Raw genomic sequence first — 6,607 nt, forward strand, 5'->3', positions numbered from 1 at the left:
CACTTACACTTAACCCATGTTGAAGCGTGTGAATGGCAAAACTAGTAGAAAGTAGCTCATCAAGACTAGAAAAGCGTTATATAAATAAAGACCATTACCAACTCTTCTACTGATTTTATTTGGTAGTAACGAGTAACAAAGATAGAGGGAAATGTAGTGAAGTAAAAGCACAGATATGTGACTTTGTACTAAAGTACAGTAACAAAGTATTTGTACTTTACATTACAAGATAGATGTAAACATAGGTTAGTATGTCATCCAAAATGTGAAAAAAAGTCATAGGTTAGTATATCGTCCAAAATTTGAAAAAAAAGTCGTAGGTTAGTATGTCGTCCAAAATGTGAAAAAAATGTCATAGGTGAGTATGTCGTCCTAAATGAGACAAAAAAGTCATAGGTTAGTATGTCGTCCAAAATTAGACAAAAAAGTCATAGGTTAGTATGTCGTCCAAAATGTGACAAAAAAGTCATAGGTTAGTATGTCGTCCAAAATGTGACAAAAAAGTCATAGGTTAGTATGTCATCCAAAATGTGACAAAAAAGTCATAGGTTAGTATGTCATCCAAAATGAGACAAAAAAGTCATAGGTTAGTATGTCATCCAAAATGAGACAAAAAAGTCATAGGTTAGTATGTCGTCCAAAATGTGACAAAAAAGTCATAGGTTAGTATGTCGTCCAAAATGAGACAAAAAAGTCATAGGTTAGTATGTCGTCCAAAATGAGACAAAAAAGTCATAGGTTAGTATGTCGTCCAAAATGTGACAAAAAAGTCATAGGTTAGTATGTCGTCCAAAATGTGACAAAAAAGTCATAGGTTAGTATGTCGTCCAAAATGTGACAAAAAAGTCATAGGTTAGTATGTCGTCCAAAATGTGACAAAAAAGTCATAGGTTAGTATGTCGTGCAAAATGAGAGAAAAAATTAATTGGTTAGTATGTCGTCCAAATGTGACAAAAAAAGTCATAGGTTAGTATGTCGTCTAAAATGTGACAAAAAAGTCATAGGTTAGTATGTTGTCCAAAATGTGACAAAAAAGTCATAGGTTAGTATGTCGTCCAAATGTGACAAAAAAAGTCATAGGTTAGTATGTCGTCTAAAATGTGACAAAAAAGTCATAGGTTAGTATGTCGTCCAAAATGTGACAGAATAGTCATAGGTTAGTATGTCGTCCAAAATGTGACAAAAAAGTCATAGGTTAGTATGTCGTCCAAATGTGACAAAAAAAGTCATAGGTTAGTATGTCGTCCAAAATGAGACAAAAAAGTCATAGGTTAGTATGTCTTCCAAAATGTGACAAAAAAGTCATAGGTAAGTATGTCGTCCAAAATTTGAAAAAAAAGTCGTAGGTTAGTATGTCGTCCAAAATGTGAAAAAAATGTCATAGGTTAGTATGTCGTCCAAAATGAGACAAAAAAGTCATAGGTTAGTATGTCGTCCAAAATTAGACAAAAAAGTCATAGGTTTGTATGTCGTCCAAAATGTGACAAAAAAGTCATAGGTTAGTATGTCTTCCAAAATGTGACAAAAAAGTCATAGGTAAGTATGTCGTCCAAAATGTGACAAAAAAGTCATAGGTTAGTATTTCGTCTAAAATGTGACAAAAAAGTCATAGGTTAGTATGTCGTCCAAAATGTGACAAAAAAGTCATAGGTTTGTATGTTGTCCAAAATGTGACAAAAAGTCATAGGTTAGTATGTCGTCCAAAATGTGACAAAAAAGTCATAGGTTAGTATGTCATCCAAAATTAGACAAAAAAGTCATAGGTTTGTATGTCGTCCAAAATGTGAAAAAAAAGTCATAGGTTAGTATGTCGTCCAAAATGTGACAAAAAGTCAGGTTAGTATGTCGTCCAAAATGTGACAAAAAAGTCATAGGTTAGTATGTCGTCCAAAATTAGACAAAAAAGTCATAGGTTTGTATGTCGTCCAAAATGTGACAAAAAAGTCATAGGTTAGTATGTCGTCCAAAATGTGACAAAAAAGTCATAGGTTAGTATGTCGTCCAAAATGTGACAAAAAAGTCATAGGTTAGTATGTCGTCCAAAATGTGACAAAAAAGTCATAGGTTAGTATGTCGTGCAAAATGAGAGAAAAAATTAATTGGTTAGTATGTCGTCCAAATGTGACAAAAAAAGTCATAGGTTAGTATGTCGTCTAAAATGTGACAAAAAAGTCATAGGTTAGTATGTCGTCCAAAATGTGACAAAAAAGTCATAGGTTAGTATGTCGTCCAAATGTGACAAAAAAAGTCATAGGTTAGTATGTCGTCTAAAATGTGACAAAAAAGTCATAGGTTAGTATGTCGTCCAAAATGTGACAGAAAAGTCATAGGTTAGTATGTCGTCCAAAATGTGACAAAAAAGTCATAGGTTAGTATGTCGTCCAAATGTGACAAAAAAAGTCATAGGTTAGTATGTCGTCCAAAATGAGACAAAAAAGTCATAGGTTAGTATGTCTTCCAAAATGTGACAAAAAAGTCATAGGTAAGTATGTCGTCCAAAATTTGAAAAAAAAGTCGTAGGTTAGTATGTCGTCCAAAATGTGAAAAAAATGTCATAGGTTAGTATGTCGTCCAAAATGAGACAAAAAAGTCATAGGTTAGTATGTCGTCCAAAATTAGACAAAAAAGTCATAGGTTTGTATGTCGTCCAAAATGTGACAAAAAAGTCATAGGTTAGTATGTCTTCCAAAATGTGACAAAAAAGTCATAGGTAAGTATGTCGTCCAAAATGTGACAAAAAAGTCATAGGTTAGTATTTCGTCTAAAATGTGACAAAAAAGTCATAGGTTAGTATGTCGTCCAAAATGTGACAAAAAAGTCATAGGTTTGTATGTTGTCCAAAATGTGACAAAAAGTCATAGGTTAGTATGTCGTCCAAAATGTGACAAAAAAGTCATAGGTTAGTATGTCATCCAAAATTAGACAAAAAAGTCACAGGTTTGTATGTCGTCCAAAATGTGAAAAAAAAGTCATAGGTTAGTATGTCGTCCAAAATGTGACAAAAAGTCAGGTTAGTATGTCGTCCAAAATGTGACAAAAAAGTCATAGGTTAGTATGTCGTCCAAAATTAGACAAAAAAGTCATAGGTTTGTATGATGTCCAAAATGTGACAAAAAAGTCATAGGTTAGTATGTCGTCCAAAATTAGACAAAAAAGTCATAGGTTTGTATGTCGTCCAAAATGTGACAAAAAAGTCATAGGTTAGTATGTTGTCCAAAATGTGAAAAAAATGTCATAGGTTTGTATGTCATCCAAAATGTGACAAAAAAGTCATAGGTTAGTGTCATGGGTTATCACTTCTTTTAAGTATCTTGTTCTGTTTTTTCCCTTCATGTTTCATGTCTTGTCTTCCTGTTTCATTTTGTGATCACTCACCCCTGTCTCTGTTTCAGGTTCCTGTCTGCCCCGCCCCCTTCCTCGTCTGTGTGCACCTGATCCCTGACTTTCTCCCAAACCTGCATGCAATCACTCCCCAATCAAGCCCTGCTTATATTCCCCTCTGTGTCTTGTCTCGCTGCCAGTTCGTTGATGTTCCAGCACTCTTTCCACAGCCTTTGTCACAGTCTTCACGTGTTTTGAACCTTGCCTACCTTTTTGACATTGCCGGTTTTGCCTGACGTTTTTTGTACCTCTGCCGGATCTGATTGACCTCCCGTGTACCAAACCTCTGCCTGGAAATAAACTCTGTTTACTGACTGAATCGTGTCCAGAATCCTGCCTTTGAGTCCTTTGTTCTGAGTTGCAATAGTTCTTGAGAGGTTAGTATGTCGTCCAGAATGTGACAAAAAAGTCATAGGTTAGTATGTCGTCCAAAATGAGAGAAAAAATTAATTGGTTAGTATGTCGTCCAAATGTGACAAAAAAAGTCATAGGTTAGTATGTCGTCTAAAATGTGACAAAAAAGTCATAGGTTAGTATGTCGTCCAAAATGTGACAAAAAAGTCATAGGTTAGTATGTCGTCCAAATGTGACAAAAAAGTCATAGGTTAGTATGTCGTCCAAAATGTGACAGAAAAGTCATAGGTTAGTATGTCGTCTAAAATTTGAAAAAATGTCATAGGTTAGTATGTCGTCCAAAATGAGACAAAAAAGTCATAGGTTTGTATGTCGTCCAAAATGTGACAAAAAAGTCATAGGTTAGTATGTCGTCCAAATTTTGAAAAAAATGTCATAGGTTAGTATATAGTCCAAAATTAGACTAAAAAGTCATTGGTTAGTATGTCGTCCAATATAAGACAAAAATTTAATAGGTTAGTATGTCGTCCAATATAAGACAAAAAATTCATAGGTTACTATGTTGTCCAGAATATGAAAAGAAGTCAGGTTAGTATGGCGTCCAAAATGAGAAAAAAATGTCATAGGTTAGTATGTCGTCCAAAATTAGACAAAAAAGTCATAGGTTTGTATGTCGTCCAAAATGTGACAAAAAAATCATAGGTTAGTATGTCGTCCAAAATTTGAAAAAAATGTTATAGGTTAGTATGTCGTGCAAAATGTGACAAAAAAGTCATAGGTTAGTATGTTGTCCAATATGAGACAAAAAAGTCATAGGTTAGTATGTCGTCCAAAATGTGACAAAAGAGTTATAGGTTAGTATGTCGTCCAAAATGTGACAAAAAAGTCATAGGTTAGTATGTCGTCTAAAATTAGACAAAAAAGTCATTGGTTAGTATGTCGTCCAATATAAGACAAAAATTTAATAGGTTAGTATGTCGTCCAATATAAGACAAAAAATTCATAGGTTTTTATGTCGTCCAGAATATGAAAAAAAGTCAGGTTAGTATGGCGTCCAAAATGAGAAAAAAATGTCATAGGTTAGTATGTCGTCCAAAATTAGACAAAAAAGTCATAGGTTTGTATGTCGTCCAAAATGTGACAAAAAAATCATAGGTTAGTATGTCGTCCAAAATTTGAAAAAAATGTCATAGGTTAGTATGTCGTGCAAAATGTGACAAAAAAGTCATAGGTTAGTATGTTGTCCAATATGAGACAAAAAAGTCATAGGTTAGTATGTCGTCCAAAATGTGACAAAAGAGTCATAGGTTAGTATGTCGTCCAAAATGTGAAAAAAATGTCATAGGTTACTATGTCGTCCAAAATGTGACAAAAAAATCATAGGTTAGTATGTCGTCCAAAATTTGAAAAAATTGTCATAGGTTAGTATGTCGTGCAAAATGTGACAAAAAAGTCATAGGTTAGTATGTTGTCCAATATGAGACAAAAAAGTCATAGGTTAGTATGTCGTCCAAAATGTGACAAAAGAGTCATAGGTTAGTATGTCGTCCAAAATGTGAAAAAAATGTCATAGGTTACTATGTTGTCCAATATGAGACAAAAAGTCATAGGTTAGTATGTCGTCCAAAATGTGACAAAAAAGTCATAGGTTTGTATGTCGTCCAAAATTAGACTAAAAAGTCATAGGTATGTATGTCGTCCAAAATTTGAAAAAAAAAGTCATAGGTTTGTATGTCGTCCAAAATTAGACAAAAAAGTCATAGGTTAGTATGTCGTCCAAAATTAGATGAAAAAGTCATAGGTAAGTATTTTGTCCAAAATGTGACAAAAAAGTCATAAGTTAGTATGTCGTCCGAAATGAGACAAAAAAGTCATAGGTTAGTATGTCGTCCAAATATTGTAAAGAATGTCATAGGTTAGTATGTCGTCCAAAATTTGAAAAAAAGTCATAGGTTAGTATGTCGTCCAAAATTTGAAAAAAGTCATAGGTTTGTATGTCGTCGAAAATTTGATAAAAAAGTCATAGGTTTGTATGTCGTCCAAAATGTGACAAAAAAGTAATCGGTTAGTATGTCGTCCAAAATGAGACAAAAAAAGTCATAGGTTAGTATGTCGTGCAAAATGAGAGAAAAAATTAATTGGTTAGTATGTCGTCCAAATGTGACAAAAAAAGTCACAGGTTAGTATGTCGTCCAAATGTGACAAAAAAAGTCATAGGTTAGTATGTCGTCTAAAATTTGAAAAAATGTCATAGGTTAGTATGTCGTCCAATATAAGACAAAAAATTAATAGGTTAATATGTCGTCCAATACAAGACAAAAAATTCATAGGTTACTATGTTGTCCAAAAATTGAAAAAAAGTCAGGTTAGTATGGCGTCCAAAATGAGAAAAAAAATGTCATAGGTTAGTATGTCGTCCAAAATTAGACAAAAAAGTCATAGGTTTGTATGTCGTCCAAAATGTGACAAAAAAGTCATAGGTTAGTATGTCGTCCAAAATTTGAAAAAAATGTCATAGGTTTGTATGTCGTCCAAAATTAGACAGGAAGTCATAGGTTTGTATGTCGTCCAAAATTAGACAAAAAAGTCATAGGTTAGTATGTCGTGCAAAATGTGACAAAAAAGTCATAGGTTAGTATGTTGTCCAAAATTAGACAAAAAAGTCATAGGTTAGTATGTCGTCCAAAATTAGACCAAAAAGTCATAGGTTTGTATGTCGTCCAAAATGTGACAAAAAAGTCATAGGTTTGTATGTCGTCGAAAATTTGACAAAAAAGTCATAGGTTAGTATGTCGTCCAAAATGTGACAAAAAAGTCATAGGTTAGTATGTCGTCCAAAATTAGACAGGAAGTCATAGGTTTGTATGTTGTC

This window comes from Solea solea, chromosome 8, assembly GCF_958295425.1.
Source record: "Solea solea chromosome 8, fSolSol10.1, whole genome shotgun sequence".
NCBI lineage: Eukaryota > Metazoa > Chordata > Actinopteri > Pleuronectiformes > Soleidae > Solea > Solea solea.